At 45.0% G+C, this 16,282-nt stretch overlaps 1 protein-coding gene across 25 annotated transcripts in view; it reads left to right on the top strand.

Annotated features, from left to right (window-relative positions):
• Positions 1 to 16,282, top strand: part of LOC311426517 (transcription factor 4) — a 173,581-nt gene that overhangs the window by 34,956 nt on the left and 122,343 nt on the right. Inside the window, exon 1 of one of the 25 annotated variants that reach the window (XM_084502903.1) lies at positions 6,856 to 6,930. The exons of the other annotated variants lie outside the window; for them this stretch is intronic. The gene's annotated coding sequence lies outside the window, so the exon portion shown is untranslated. Of the gene's footprint in view, positions 1 to 6,855; positions 6,931 to 16,282 lie in introns of those variants that run through there. 25 annotated transcript variants of the gene reach the window in all.

Genomic DNA, 16,282 nt, shown 5'->3' on the forward strand with positions numbered 1-16,282 from the left:
CCTAACCAGGGTTTGTGCCTCGGGAGCTGCGGGACCTTACAGCCGTCTCTGGGATTTTTAACCATTTTCCTTTACGGGGCGGCAGGGGGGGGAAGGACAAAATTAGAAGTGTGTTTTCACTCATTTTATTGCGGATTCTGGCTCTGCCTGAGCAGGGAGGTGGGACCAGACGCCCCTTCCCACCCCAAGCGGTCCGTGGCTCTTGCTTAAAGCCATTTCTCCTCCTGTAATCCTTTCCCGTGCTCAAGCACCAGCCCGGCGCATGACATCACCTCGCTTCCCAGGAAAGTACTCTGATGTAGTTCCTGTAATTCAAGCAGTAATTGGGTTAATTTGGAATTAAAAGAGTTATTTCAAATGAGTTTAGTGCAGGATCAGAGGCCGGCTGGGAAGAGTTTTTCCTTTATAGCCGAGGTAGGCTCGCTAATTACCTGACGGTAAGGAGGGATGGGGAACGGCACGGAGGACAGGAGGACCTGCATTTGTCCTCCCCTCAGCTTGCACTGATGCCCACGGGGTTTTTTCTCTGCGCAGTTTTATGTCAATCCCTGAATCACAAGCCCTGCAGTGGTCAGATGTTGTCTCTGCCCATCCCGCAAGCACAGTAGTGGTTGTCATTGTTTTTAATGTGACCAAAACAACATGTTTTCCCCTTGACTTGTTCCCAAGAGCGGCCAGAAGTATTTTGTTGTTCCTCCCAGCCACAACAGGGGCAGGAGGCTGGAGTCTTTCAGGAATTGCTGCTCCTCGGCAAGCGAACACGCAAAGTTACCGTTGCTGCTTGTGTGTATCTGGGAAATGCCATATTTTTTTTCCCAGTTAATATATTTATGCAAGTTCCTAAGTGTCCATTAGATCTTTTATGTTTTTATTCAATGAATTTCCAGTGCTGGTGTTTAGTGATGACCATGGAGCTACCAGTCCTGTTACAAACCCCGTGCTCTTAAAGGCAAGCGAACAACAAATTAAGGTCACCGTGTAATAAATGGAGATGCTTTGGGGCAAGCAGAGATGTTCCCCTCCCAGTCAGCCCCTTCCAAGGGTCTGCAAGCAGCTCCTGCAGCCCTGACCCTAGGTTTTTTGGGTCCACGCTGCCCCTGCTCCTGTAGGGTGCTGCGTCAGCCCCATTCAGCTATGGGATCTGGAGAGGACCTGAAGCTTTGCAAATTGATTTAAAACCCGTTATAAGTATGCGACATCCATCACCTCTACTGGTCTATGCAACGTCTGTAAATTGAGCTGGCAAGGGATATTACCAAATATTGGGGTTAATAGTCAAAAGAAGCAAATTTTATAGTGGATCTCACAAAGGGCTGTGAGGACAGGACGGGCGAAGTCTGGTGTTGAGCCGTGGTACTGAAAACTGGGGGAGGAATGATTAGGGAGTGGTGTCTGATTGCTTCATTTAAAATAGTGGAAATAATGTTTTGTACTGCCCCCAAGTCACCCAGGGGTGTGGGATGTGGGGTGTAACCGAACAAGAGCCTCAGATATACGTCTATTTAGGAATGGTCCTAATATTTTATAGGTTATTTCCAAATAACCTACAAAATTGGGAGGTGGAGGTGTTCCTACAGCCGTGCCTGTGTCAGAAGCGGGTCATGAGGTCAGAAAGGGGGCTGTATTTTTTACCCACACCTACAAATTCACTTTGAACACCAAAACCCCGATACCTGCGTAAACCTCCTCCTCGGAGCCTAAACTCAAGCAGGCTTTAATGACGGCGAAATAAAATCACCCGAAATCCCCCGGGCAAACAGCACACGCAACTCTTCCAAGTGCCGAAGTGTTAGCTGCAAGGCACGGGTGGGAAGAGAAGACTTCCTACTGAATCCTAGAAAGAAAGTTGAGACACACGTTAGCGGCGAGGCAATTCCAAAAGGTGAGAGGAGAGACAGTGATTATGGGGCTTTCTGACGGGAAGTCATCGAGCATTTCCTGCGAGAGGTGGAAGAGGAGCGCGCTCGCGCTCTGCTCAGCGATTTGGGAGCACTTAGATATTTATAGGAAAATTCCGAGGGGTTGCGTGTGTTTTCCATTATACAGATTTCCTATAAAAAATAAATGTTGCCCCAGCCGGCTGATGGCTGTGTTTGCTGCTCGCTGCTGCAGAACTTGCTTATTTTAGCTCACACCGGGGCTGTGTTTTTTTTTTTTGTTTGTTTGTTTGTTTTTTTTTTTTTTTTTTTACTGAATCATTAATTCGCTTTGCAAGTTGGCAAATTTTTATCATCCAAAATCAGAAAGTTCTATCGTGCTGTAAAATTGATAGGGCTTTGAAAAAGAAACGCCAGCGAGCCTTGTAAATGATGGTAAAAGCGAAACGGAGCACCTGCTTCTCTCTTTACCTGTGGAGCCCTTACCACTTCCACTTCTTCTGTTGTTATTCAGTAGAAAATCCCATGCCTTGTGAGGGTAACTTGGACACGAGTTGGCTCTGTGGGTGACCTGAGTGTCCTGGAGTGCTGAGGATGCCCTTGTCCCGTGGTGCAGCATCTCTCCCTTCTCGTGCTGGCCTTTCCACTTTGAATTTGTTCATCCCAAAATCATGAATAACCACACGGGAGGAGGAAGGGGAGTGGGATATACACAAAAATACACATATAAACTTGTAGAACTTCGCACCCCAGCCTCTGGGATTTTAAATAGCCCACTATGTCCTGGCATGTACATCTATTTGCTGCGTGGTTCCAGGCAAGTTATTTAGTGTAAAGGTGCTGGCACCCATGTGGATGCCTAATTCCCCGTGTGAACACTGAGATACGTGGTTTTCAGAGAGATGTGGCTTCAAGAACATGAGCCTGCGTGCCCCTCTTGGTTTTAATTCCTGTATAAACCAAGTCAGAGCCACTTTCCCAAAGAGAGGAGAAGGAAAATATTTCCTATTGTTCGATATGGGGTGAGGAGGTCACAGTTCCCCTAAATCAGGAGGGGAAATCTGATCCTATCGATTTCATTTGTCCCGTAAACAAATCTTCCCCCTCGCATCCCAATCCTTCTAGTTCTGCCTCAGTGTTTTAACAATTAATCCAAGCCACATCAGCTCTCGTTAGTGCTGCTCCCTACACAATGGCTTTTGTTTGGCTCCCAGTTGCGTTGTGTGTGCGCTTCCTCCTCCCGAAGCTGGAAAAGCCAGCGCTGCTTCTGGGGACCTGGAGCTGACTTCCCCAGCCCCGAGGAACTCCTCTGACAGCGTTTATCCTGAGGATCTGAAGGTTTCTGGTTCAGAAATGGAGTTTCTGGTTCAGAAATGGAGTTGGGTTTGTTGTGTGGCTGCCTAGGAGGTACAAGCGGTCGATATTCTTCCCTTGGAGCTGGGTTCCCCGGGAGCTGTGCGTGCTCTCCGTGGTGAAATTCAAAATCCCTCATTATTGAGCTCAAGAAGAGCTGGAAATCCTCAGAGCTGGTCGGTTCGAGCGAGTTTCATGGCTCTGTCCCTGGATTATTCCCTTAACCAACACGTTGTGTGCACAAAGGCCCGTACATCGCCGCTATTTTGTTCCGAGGTCGATCAGCACGGGCATCAACAGGATATTATTAGTCCCCCCGAACTGACGACAGTTTGACAGCCTGATGCGTAGAGGAAGGAAGTTTACAAACATCTCGGAGAGAGCCATGGTGAGCAGCCGAAGGAAATGAGGCATGTCCTGCTGTTATTGTGCTTATAGCGCTGGGATCCCCGAGGGACGGCGCAGGCCCATCTTGAGCCCTCAGTCTGGCAAAGCAGGAGTTGACTCATATTTTATTTCTGTTGGTTTTGTGACTAGTCTGTTATTGTTCCAATTGTGATGTTGCTTGTAAACAAACTGCTGCTATAATTTTATTTACAGCTATTGGAGGCTGGCTTGGGCACATAGAGAAAACAGGCATCTGAGGCTCGTGGTTGTTTTTCTGCGTGTTTTTAATGTTGCTATACATCAGCTCTGCAGTCTCCCAGATGAAAAAATGTGAATTCTACATCCGATTTGCCCGGAATAGGAAGCTCGGTGTGAAACATGGTGTCCTGAGAGCTGTTTGTCTCCCAGGTGGGCATGCCTCCCCTTCCTCCTGGGGACAGCCCGGTGCCACCTTCTGCCACCAAGCGCGATGCTAAGGGGGTCGAGGAGTCCCCAGGCTGTGTAGACGGCTGCTAAGATCTTGTCAAACCCAACTCCTTGCCCCAAATTGCTTGGTCTTGGAACAGCAAGTCAACTATTGCCCCTTCCAGCAGTTTTTTTTTCACTATTTCTTTATTTCAGTAGCTAAAGTGAATCAAGCAGTCGTTCGCAGGAGGGAAGTGAACTAGGCTTCTAAAACTTATATGCTAAATAAAAGACTTCATGCTGGCATGTTGATGAGTATCTCTAGCTCTTCCTAAAGCCAGTAGATTATCGCTTGTGTTATGATGAACAGTTAAAACACCCCAACCCCCCCACCCAAACAAGGTTAGCGCGTATCCTATCTTCACGGTTATAGCACGGTTTTATTACTGAAGGTAAGACAGATAACTGGGCATTACTCCAAATTCCTGGCAGTTCTCCCTTTCCGAGGCACTAATATTGGGATTAGCGTGTTGTTTTAAAGCCGTTACCTTTCTTCACCTTCATAATTGCTTGTTCTTAGGGGAGAAGACTGCAGACTCGGTGCTCGTAAAGCAGCCTTGTTATGCAATGCGTGCACTTAGGTTTTATCACCTGGATTTACTGGAGCCTTTCTCTGGGTGCATCTTCATATACTTTGATATACATCTGCGTGTTCTTCGATTCAGGGTATATCTGGTGTGCAAGTAGCGAGGAAAAACTAGAACTCGAGGCTTTGAGCTTCAGAAAGCTGCTATGGCATCTTATGGGAAACTTATTTGCCTGGGTTTGGCATCAGGGTGGTGTGTCCTGTGCTGGAAGCTGTAGATATGTATGAAAGGGAGGAGACTTGATGCTGCTTAGTGCTGGTTTCTGCATAGAGAAGCAATTGAAGATCCAATTCCTTTGGATGCTCCTGGCCTTCCCAGAGTGAAAAGTGTCACAGCTCTACGTGGAGAACTGTCTGGGAAGCTGGGGAACGAGCACCATCCACATCGATTCACTGCCCCACTGCTCCGGGGAAAGAAAGCCAGCTCTGCCTAGCGATCCCACTCCTGTCTGGCTTAAAACAGAAGAAAAGAGCAGAAAAAAGTGGCCTCGGACTGGGAAATAGGTAGGCAGCGAGGCAGCAGCAACCTTGGCTCGCCGCAGCCAGGAGAGCCTGAAACAGGCTGACAAAGAGACAGCAGGAGAGAGCATTTACTGCTAACAATTGACTGGATCCCGTGCCCTTGGGGAAGTTTTTGTTCTGTTCTTGGTAGGGGAAATAGCTTGGATGAAAGATATGAGGATATGAAATAAGTTTAACAGCGGGAAGTTGTGTAAACATGATTAATTCCATTAATGGAAACTTTCAAATTGAAGGTTGTCAGTCCTTGTGTATATACCTCTTGTTTTCTTACCTCGTGTCACGCAGAGCATCGAAACGCTCTTCTACAGGAAAGTATTAAAAAATTAAGAGAAGAATACGCTTGGTTAGCTGCCTGGAAAGAGTAAGAAAAGTCTGCTGCCTTGCCCGAGCTTCTAGCAGCTTTGGAAGGCTTCATGTCATATTTTCCTGCGCTGCTTTATAACAGGGTTAGTTTGCCGAGCGTGTTTGGGGATGAGGCACGCAGAAGAACACAACCAGCTTCTCAGTGGCTGCTGGTCAGAAGCTGTCTTGAAACTGGGCAACCAAAAAACCCCCAAATTCAGAAGCTGGTAGCATCGCTCAGCAGGAGGACAGCTTGGGCTTTCGAGATGGAGATGGTGTTGGAAAAAACAGCCACCTCATCAGAGGTGATGAGGTCTGCAGACACCACCAGGCTACCACGGGAGAAGCACCACCACCAAATGCCTTGGCTCTCCCCAAAAATCAAGGCAGCGCTGAGATTTATTTCAAAGGAGAAGCGTACAAGGTGCTGTACTCTGCTTTGGAAGAGGTAATGAACCTGCGCTCATTTTCCTGATTAATTACTCAAGGAAAGACTAAGCATACACGTGTGTGTGTGTATATATACACATGTATGTGCACGTGTGAATTCATGGACAGTCCTGCTTTTGCTCCACGAAACCTCCCCCCATCCTGCACGGTTGAAATAAGATGCAGCTGACGACATTCTCTTTGCCTTTTTATGATATGGGGATGCGGTGGTATCAAAGCAGGCAGGATGAAAGCACAAAAGCTTCCTGTTTCCAGCTGTTTTCCTCGGCAAAGACTCTTTTTTCCAAAGATGATGCTTCCTTTTAAGGGGTTTTTAATCTGCAAACTGTTTCCTCAGTTTATTCCACTACAGTAAAATGTGTTCCCTTTAGGTCATATCTGTCTCTTAAAAACCAACCTGCCCTTTTCAGTAGTTTTATTTGCTACTCAAAAGAACAAACATGACTTTATAAAAAACCTTTAATGAAGTACAAAGACCAATAAACCTTTTGCCACTAGAGCTGAAAATTTATAGTGATTTTTTTTTTTAAAGAGAGACCTTGAATAAATTAAATGGGGGAAAATATACCGACTACATAACACCTTAGGGTTTTAAGCAGTATTTAATACTGCATTTGTACCTGTTTAGCATACAAAAAAAATAGGTTTAGATTTATGTCAAATATATTAAAAAAAAAAAACAAAAAAACTTGGACACAACTTTAAATAATGGAAGAAATGGTGATTTGGATTTTAAAAAAAAAAAAAAAAACCTTCCAGCTGCTTCCATTACGTTAGTCTCTTTTCATTAAACTGATCTTTGTTTACTTTCCTCTAAAGTAAACATGTATAATTAAAATATATTGTGCCTCTCTCTGCGGCTCTGGTTCTGAATGTGGGCTTGTCGCAGTTGGAAATACCCGAAAGTGCTGCCAACAAGTCGCTGGGAGAGGGGCCCTGAATTTTAAGGTAAAACGTCAAAAGGGAGAACCAGGGGTGGCTTTGGGCTCTTGGCCAAGCTGTTCCTGCCCAAGCTGTCCTCCCCAGTGCTTGGGCAGCTGCTGGTGGAAGCCCCTTGGTGGGTTCCCACCCGTTCCCTTCCCAGGTGGATGGGGAGCAAGCAGAGGAACCCCAAAGTGAGCTCTGGATGCTGCCACCAGAGGAGGGTGGCAGGTCCCGAGATGGCATCGAGGTCCCGAAACGGCAACGAAACCGAAAGCATAAGGCCGAGAAGCACCTCGGCTGGGTTGTGCTGCAAAGCTTTCTCTAACATATGTTTTGAATGGCGATGGTGTCCCAAATGCCAAGACGTGTTGAAGGATAGCTGGTTGTTTTTGGATGATTGTCCTATATTTACTGCTTACAAGTTTCATTGTTGTTGAAAGTCTGCTGTGGTCTGTAAATATGTTCTGGAGCTGTATAAAAATATCACAATTAACATATTCAGAAGGACAACAATTGTCATGGTTGAATGACTTAGAAAGTAGCACAGGCTGTAAACAGGATGTGCTGAAATGAACTAGCACTCCCTTCCCTTGCAATGGTCTCTTCAACAAACGTCTGCTTGGTATCAGCACTTCTGAAAATAAGCTTTGGATCCTCTAAAGGACATAATGCTCTGGTTTCAAAACCAGCTCCTCTAAGACGAGAAGCGTAGCTGGCATCGCTACCCTTGGAGGTAGCCAGGTTCGGTTGGGAAGTGATGGCTGGGTTCGTGTTCTCTAGCCTAGCAAAGTGCTGTGAAGGGAGAGGGGGAGGACAGATGAAAGTTCTCCCCTCAATTCTGCTGGAAAAACCCTTCTAGAAAAAAACCCTTCTAGAAAAACCCTTCTGTTGGCAAATTCAGAAGTTAAGAGCAAGGCAGGATGTCCTGGGAAGGACTTTCATCCAGACATGGTGGGTGTAAAACTTCCGTTCCTTGAGCTTGTGGTTGTTTTTCCACTCTGTAACCTTAAAGAACGTAACAGCAAGAAGTATTTTATTGGAGTGGTGTAGTGTGCTCCACCAAGACCTTGAATAAATTGTGTCGCTCCATGGAGGACACATTGAACAGCTTCCCATCTCTGCAGGTTTAAGTGCTGTACCTTCATTTCAAAGGCTACCGTAGCTCTTGAAGGTCGATTTCTTTCTTGATGGTGGAAAAAGTAATGGAAGAGGAGAGAATTAGCTAAAAACAGCTTTTAGAAAGCTATGGGCTCTTTCACAGGTTGAGTTCTCAGCAGCATTCTCCAAAGTCCCTGTAACTTAAACAGGAGACTTGAATGACGAGCTAAGGACAGGATTTCCAGCAACACGTTGAAACTTCTCCTCTTGGAATCGTTCCCTGCTGGAGCTGCTGCTTTCCATAACGTTGGGAGGAGTAATTTCATCTTGGGTTTGGGTAGACATCTGGGCCTCGAGTCCAGCAAGGAGGACCAGCTGCTGAAACGGTTTCCATCCTTTCCTTACAGGTGGCTTTTGTGTTTGTTTTTTTTTTTTCTGAGTTGCCTTGCAAAGGTATTGGGGCCTTTTTGGGAACAGCGAGAGACTCGAAGCCCTGTAAGTTTCTTCCGAGCATATGGCCAGGCTGAAAAATAGCAGATGCTGCCTGAGCAAAGGGCAGCGCCTCAGAAGGTGGGAGATGAAGGAGGCTTCAAGAGCCCCTCTCTCAGTGATCTCTCAGTTCAAAATCAAACGCTGCCATTATGTAAGTTATCCCTGGCACAAGCCTCAAGGCTTGCAGCCATGCCTCAGCTGTTCCTGGAGGAGTGGAAACTTTCCAAAAGTGCAAAACAATTTCTCAAACTTGAGTTTTGTCAAATGCAGTTGACTCAAGAGTCCAGCGAAAAGACCTTGCTAACAGCCTTAATGTTGGATCCCAGAAGCTATATAGGAGAGATGGTGAAGACTGAGGAATTGGAGCAGATTTATTTGGGGTATTCCTTATTATCCTGTAAAAATGACAAAGCCTTGAGAGTTCCTGGAATGATCTGGTTTGGAGAAAGGAAGCATTGTTGCTAATTCTTTATATACTAGGGAATAACGTGTGCTGGAGCTGGCCATGCTCAGGGTCTGTATTTGAAAGCAACCCACGTATTGGGGCAGGTGGCTGAAATCCGTGTCCACGTGCAAGATTGCTCCTGAGCGGGCAAGGCAGCGGTACCTGTGACCTCCTGCGGCTCTTCGGCGAGGATTGTCATCCCTATATTGTCGTCAGCAAGCCTAACGAGTGGGTAGTGCTCTGTGTATTCTGCAGTGATGAATTAATTTGGTGTTCATTGTGGTAGCGCTGATCATAATGAATTAATTTGGCATTCATGCGGATGTCATGCTTTTTTTTTTTTTTAAAGCTTTTCTATTACAATGCAGAATTAGTAGACACTTAAAGCATTACGCATCCGATTCAGTTGTCATCATAACCTGTTTATACTGTTCCCTTGTCTGGATGTTGCAAGTGCATTGTGTTTGTTTTCTGGAGAAAGACTTGCTGGGTGGCAGCGGGGAAGGCTTGGATAGTGGTGATGTGGCAGCAGCGAGGCATTCAGGAGTCGTTCTCCTCTCCTGCCCTCCCGTTTTGGAGTACCTGAGCAAACCACAGGGGTGTAGGAAACACGTGGCTGGTCCTGGACAGCTTGGGGTGAGAAAAGGGAGCTTAGTTCTGCTACGTAGGCCCCAAATCAAAATGCATCACCGCTAATTAGTGGCGACATTGAAGAAAAATAGACTTCCTTTTGTAAATATTGAATGGTGAAAATCGCATGAAGCGTTTTGCTCCTTTCTTTGTGTTTTATTCCCCAAATGTGTCCGGTTAAGATAAATAACGTGGGTGTATGTCTCTCTTTTTGAGAGTTGGACTGCACATGCTTTTTCTTTTCCATTACAAAGTGGTTTGGGTGAACTGGGAGGCTGCTGGTGAGCTGAAACTGTTGGAGTTGGTTTCAAACTGACTTGACATGTCCTCCTCCTGCAGGAAATGTGTTTAAAGTATGAATTACTCCCTTGATGCGAGCCAAAAGCCTTTGACCAGATGCATATTTAATTAGTGGATGCTCTCGTATTTAGTTCTGTGTATAACGTATATTAAAACTTAAGACAAAAGATGAAAATCTCACTAGAGACCCTGTGAGGAGGTGCCTTACACACGTGGTACCGTTACCTGGGATTTCTTGTTCTTTTGGTGCCTAATTGTGAGTGATCTGGGCCTGAAAAGGTACCAGCAGTGGGAAGAGAACCAGAGTTGCAGTCAGCAGAGCATTGCGAGCCTCCTGTGTCATGGTGCCAACTTGACATTGCACCACGAGATTGGGCCAGAGGAAAAATGATGCAATTATCCCAGCATTTCTTTTCTGCCCTGAATCAAGGGGAAACTTCTAACTCTTGTTTGCAGTTGAAAGAAAAAAAAAAAGAAAAACACACCAAAAACCAACAAAGAAACAAAAAACAAACAAAAGCCATGAGCTGAGGTTAAGACACCATGAAAACTAAAAACAGAAATCAAAGGAAGGAAGCTTTCTTTGAACATTGCGGAGTTGCAAAATTGCAGGCTCAGTCTGAGGCCTTCCTTGGGACCAAGGAGTCTCCCTCCTGACCTTTCTCTCCTTGCAAATTCAAGTCTGCGAGCGTGGAAAGAAAAAATTTGCATCTGCCAGCAGTTTGCTCAGGTCCGTAGCCAGAGCCCCTCCTTGGCCATCAAATCGATCCCGTTCAGATTTCCAACTTTGATGGCAAATGCATTTTAAGAAGCTTTGTGGAAGGTGGTGACTGTTGGAAGCCCAGACCTGCACCAGCACCACTTGTGCATGAATTTTGGTGGTTTCCATCCCCAGCCCGTTCCCAGTCGAACCAGCGGTCTGTCCTTCTGCCAGAGGCTGCTCGAAAGAGAGAGGATTAAAGTCAGGTGAAGTCACAGCATGGCCTTGAAACCGTAATAAACTCCCTTGCCTGGAAAATCCTTTCTCACTACAGCATGATGGATCAGTTAAAATGTCTGTAGCATTGATTTCTGGTGGATTTCTCCCTTGTCAGTTCATATTCGGTGCCCAGAAACACACGGCTCGTCCTGCGATAGCGAGGGGTCCGGTTAAATAGCAAGTGTTGGCTACAGGCTGTCGTAATGCACTTTAAATGCAAATACATCCAGGGCAGTTTTAATGGCATTTTCATATAGATGAAGTCATTCTAAAATTTAAAACTTAAATTTTAACACTTAAAATTAAAGCGCTGTTCTCCAAAGACTACAAGTGTGGCAGAAAATGTCCTGTCGTTTCGTTAGAGATTTTTCCTCTGTCTCCATCTGATTTGCCTTTCATCGGCTTTGCATGGTTTGCAATCAGGACGGGATCATTTCTTTTGTCGTCCGTCTAATTTGTGACTTTTTGCAACAGCCAGTTGGACGATCTGGACTGGTGGAGGTTGTTTTTTGGTTGTTTTTCCCTCTTTTTAGAAAAAAACCTTCGCCTTTTCCAGTTACACATTCCTCACTAATCTTTCTGTTTCCAAGAAACATAAATATTGGGAATTAACCAGTCATGTACTGGCCAGAGAGGTACAGAACCCAGCTGCTGGTGTGCTCTGCAACAAAATCTGGTTTCGATAACGGCATCGCAGCGGAGTGTATACAGAAACGGCCCCAGCAGATGCGCCCGCGATCCCGAGCCATCCGCTCAACGCAAACTAGCGATCCCTGAATTTATTCCCCACCCAAAACAGAAAGAAGTTTGCATGTTTTTAGGGGTTTTTTTCCTGTGTAATGACCCAAGCCAGCCTTCATCCCTTGTGTCATGAGCAGGGGTCCTGCTGGAGATGCAGTGATCCCCCAAAGCGGTGGTGAGGAGCTGGAAGCCCCCAGCGCAGAGGGGTAAGGAGCCGACCCCTTCCCCGTGCTGCTGCGAGCTCGCTTCTGCCTCCAGACCTCGCAGAAAAGAGGCCTTAAGCCCTCTGGATTGCCTCCACTAATTATGGCTTTCATTTATTTGTTTTTGCACCCTCAAAGTCACCAGTCAACTTTAACAGTTAGGGACGGTTTGGGTCAAAGTGAAACTGCACGAGTGATGACAAATATTTACATCTTTTATTATTAGGTAGGAAAAGTCCCTAGATGTACCTTGCACCTACATGCCTTTACCATAAACCTTCCTGCACGGTCTGCTTGTGGAATTGGGTCTCAGGGTGAGCTGGAGATCTGTGCCAGACCCCATCCAGCCCTATTTAGATGTCAGGACCCTGGTTTTTTACAGAAGTTCTTGGATTAAGCTGAGGGTGCCCCCGGAGCCCTCCCCAGGAGGGTGTGATGTATGGCAGCGGCACTGCCCATGCTTAACGAGGTTCCCAACACAGTGGAACCGATCAGTGAATTATTAGATGCTGTTCCTTACAATTATTCAGCTTATTTTCCCAATTTGGGAAAGGGGTGCTCCTTGTGAATCCAACTCTTCGTGTATTTTTGTTAATTAGGAGCTAAATTAAATCCAACGTTTGGAGCTGTCACTGCTCGCGTGTCCTCCGTGCCTGTCTTTGCTCTATCAAGAGGCTTTGGGGTCCTTCTGTGGGTAATAAATCCTAAAGGTGTAAACCTCAGGAATTGTCTAGTTTTCATGACTAAAGCACAAATTTACCTAATGTTTCATGGCACAGTAAAATGTGCATCATGGTATTACTGCTCTGCTGGAAAAACTTCGGATACGGAGTGCCAGCTTCTTCATATAACAACTCGGAGTGTTACTGTCCAAGCGTGCATCACTTCTTAGAAATGTCATCTGTGTATCAGGCTAATGACACTCCTTGAAGCTTGGGTTCTTGAAAGAGCTCATCTTACGTGGCTAAACATGAAATCATTCATTTGGCTTGGGCAGCGAAGCCGCGTTTCTGTGATTCTTCTCTTCCACAAGCCCATGTGCTTTGTTTACAGCATGTTAGCACACGGCTGTCTCACAGAACGTCAGGATGTTGGAGCTGCATGCGGATTTTCCATGGAAAGCCCATGCTTCCATAGGCTGCACGAATGCACAAAACAAAAACGTCGATTTAAACTCAACGCAGAGCTCCCAGAATCATCTAGGTTGGAAGAGCCCTCCAAGATCTCCGAGTCCAACCTCTGACCGAACGCTAACCAGTCCTCCACTAAGCCATAATCAGGATTTTAATCAAATGTCTGCCACCACCTCTTGGCTTCGACTGCTAGTTTGGAAGTCAAATGCCCCGTTGCTTCACGCCGAGACCTTCATAATCTGGGAACACAAGGAGAGTCGAAGTAATCTGCCCCTAAATATTTCTAGGATGCAGTGTAGAATGCATGTATGGGGTTCAGGTAAAAGTAAGTACTTTAGTATAGATTATCTACAAACATACAAATTAAACACTGTTTTATGAACTCTATAACTGAAAGAGTCCTAAGAAATGGATGCTTTCCTACTAATGTCTCCTCTCGGGTTAAAATCAATCAAACATTTTGCTTTGGACCCTGTGTCCAGCACAGCACTCTCAACCCTAAATCGATCCAAAACCAGGACAACATCAAACCTAGAGTATCCTGATGAGCTGCAAAGGGCGTTACAACACTTGGCAACCCAGTACCTTAAACTTTATTGTACTGTCTGCTTACAGTTTCATCAGATCTGATAGGAGCTGATTAAATGCCGGAGTTATGCAAATGGCATGGATACGTGAAAGTCGGCTGTCCTTACAGGCAGAAAGGCTGTCGTATGTGTGTTAGAAAATAGCTTATGTAACTGTGGAAAACACAATGTGAGGTTTTATGACCTCATCCGAAGGCGGGATAATGCAGTCCTTTGTGATGAATATTAAGATGGAGAACAGTTTAGGTTGTTTACCCTGTTGATGTTTTATAGCAAGTGCTGTCAAGTGGTGCCTCAGACTGTCCGCGGGTATTTGTATAGACTGTGAAAATCCAGGCGTAAAGTAAAATGACCATCTGATTCGAATGAATTTTCCAATTATTTGTGGCTTTAACAGAAGCTATTGAAGTGTATTGTATATATTTGGCAGCTGGTCCTATTTCCTTGGAAGAAAAAAACAAAACAAAAAAAACCTAAAGCTTTGTATCTAATCCCTTGAGCAAACCAATAGTAAATTGTTTATCAAATAAGTCGTAGAGTTTTTCCCATTTTGAGCCTGTGCTTTCTTTACGTTGCTCTCACGGAAAGGCTAATTATACGCAACTTGATGCTGGAGGTGCACGGCGTCGCTGTTTGTGCTCTCCTCTTCCCTCATCGAGCTGTTGCCTGAGCTTTGTGCAACTTCCCCCATCCTGTGCCGCAGTCTGTCAACATCCTCCGCTGCTTCCCGTGTCGGAGTGAAGTTTTCTTCCCCGGCTTCCAGGGCCCTGCAGTCTGTGCTTTTGTTCGTGCCTCCATCTCCTGACTCCTTTCTCTCGCTGAAGTCAGTCCTTGACTTCTCCAGTCACCTTCCAGATTCATGCAGCCCTTCTTCCAGATCCCCCCCCCCGTCTATTTATTTATCACGTCCTGATGATATTTAGCTCAGAATCTTCAAAAAGCCTTGCATCAATGGATCTGCATTTTCAACTTGCCAGTCCTTTAGCATACGAAATGTCCAGGTGACCAACTTTTATTCTTCCCTTCATCTGCTGGCCTTTAATCCTCCTTCTGTACTTTGTCATTTTCCGCTCGGCTCATTTGTTATTGAGTTCTTCAGCCATAATGCTCCGAGGAAAAACAAAAAAAAACAAAACCAAAAAAACAGTCTTTTGGAAAATCAAACGCTTAGCAGAAAAGGTCTCAATCCACAAGATGGGTTTGTTTAACTTAATTTGTATTAGCAGTATCTGACACGCTGTTTGTAAGGTGCTTCAGAGCACAAAGGGGTAATAGCGATCCCGAGGTATCTGTTTATCATACTTGTCTGCGGATGGTAATCATAATTAGAGTCTCGGATTTTTCCCACCCTTCTCATTTTTGACACAACTGTAATTCATACAATGGGAAATGCTAATCAAACATTACTGTGGTGCGTACACAAATCTCTCTTGTGTAGAGATCGCGGTCCTCTTCCTTCTAGTTTGAAGATATTTTGACTGCTAAATCCCTTATAAAATTACTTTGGGTTAATACGCTATTTTTTTCCTTGAAGATAAAAGTGGAATTTTAAGATATTTGTCTCTTCCTTCACTGTTCTGTGTATTTTAGCTCATGTTAGCAAATCAACCCAGTTGGCAGGCTCTTCAGGGGAAATACTCGGGGTTAGCATATAAAAGGGTTTTCTGATACAGGTCAGGTTGTACTGGCTGGCTTCAGAAGTGAAGTGTATATTTTGCAAATAGACCACTTGCCATACACACTCAACGTATGGGCATAATTATTACTTTATGTATATATTTTTTTAGCAAATAAACTGTATATTTGATTGTCTATGGTAAAATTATAATGATGAAAAAGGTGGTGGTTTTATTTGTAGTCCATACCCTTCCTGTTTCTCCTTTATCCAAACTCCTTTCCTCAAGGACGTTAGTGCTGAAGCCCTCAGAGATCAGCTTATACCATTCACCCAACCTGCTTTTATCATTCTTCTGTTCTGTCACTCCAAAACCAGCACCACAAAAGCCCGTCTAGGGAGGTATTTTCATATTTTCGAATGTACTTTCCCCAGTAAACATGGGCTACCTATTCCTGAACTGTCACTCCTGCTCCTCTTAGCTGCCTTGGGTACCTTTTTTGTGTGTTTTTGTGCCATTTTTTGTAGCATCTTCACTGCCAGACTTTCCATTGCAATCCTTCTGGTGTCATCTTTGCCCTCTGTCTTTTGGGGAGGTCAGAGCATATAACATGTTACTCTGATTTTATGATGCTACAAATGAAACAACGGTCTGAGCCAGCAACCCTCGACCCAAGCACGGCGTCCGGGAAGACGCCCACTCCTCACATGCAGGACGAGCACTGCTTTTTTAACACCCTTTTCCTTGGCACCTTCCCCCAGCGCAAACACATTACGCCATTTTAAGGGAGGTTAAGCAAATGTATTAATTCTGAGTACAGTATGTTGCCTTTTGGCTTTGGGAAATCATATTAAGTAATTTGCGTTCACCAACAACTTCTTGGGAGACTTCCCTTTTGCTCTAGTCGTCCATAACTGATCCCATTTGCTGCATAGGTAAATTCAAGAGCATGGCACTTAGCATCTGTGAAACGCGTGCTCTAGTTGGTCACAAAGGATAAAATGTCATTTCAAGCATTTTTGTGCTCTTGAGTGTTAAAATATTTTCCAAATTTGTTACAGGATTTTTGGATTTCTAACACAGTTCTATTTCTGAGCTACTAACACAAGTAACTATATCAATATTATTTTGCACTTGCACGAAATTATCGGT

The sequence above is a fragment of the Aythya ferina genome (genome assembly GCF_964211825.1).
Source record: "Aythya ferina genome assembly, chromosome: W".
Classification (NCBI taxonomy): Eukaryota; Metazoa; Chordata; class Aves; order Anseriformes; family Anatidae; genus Aythya; species Aythya ferina.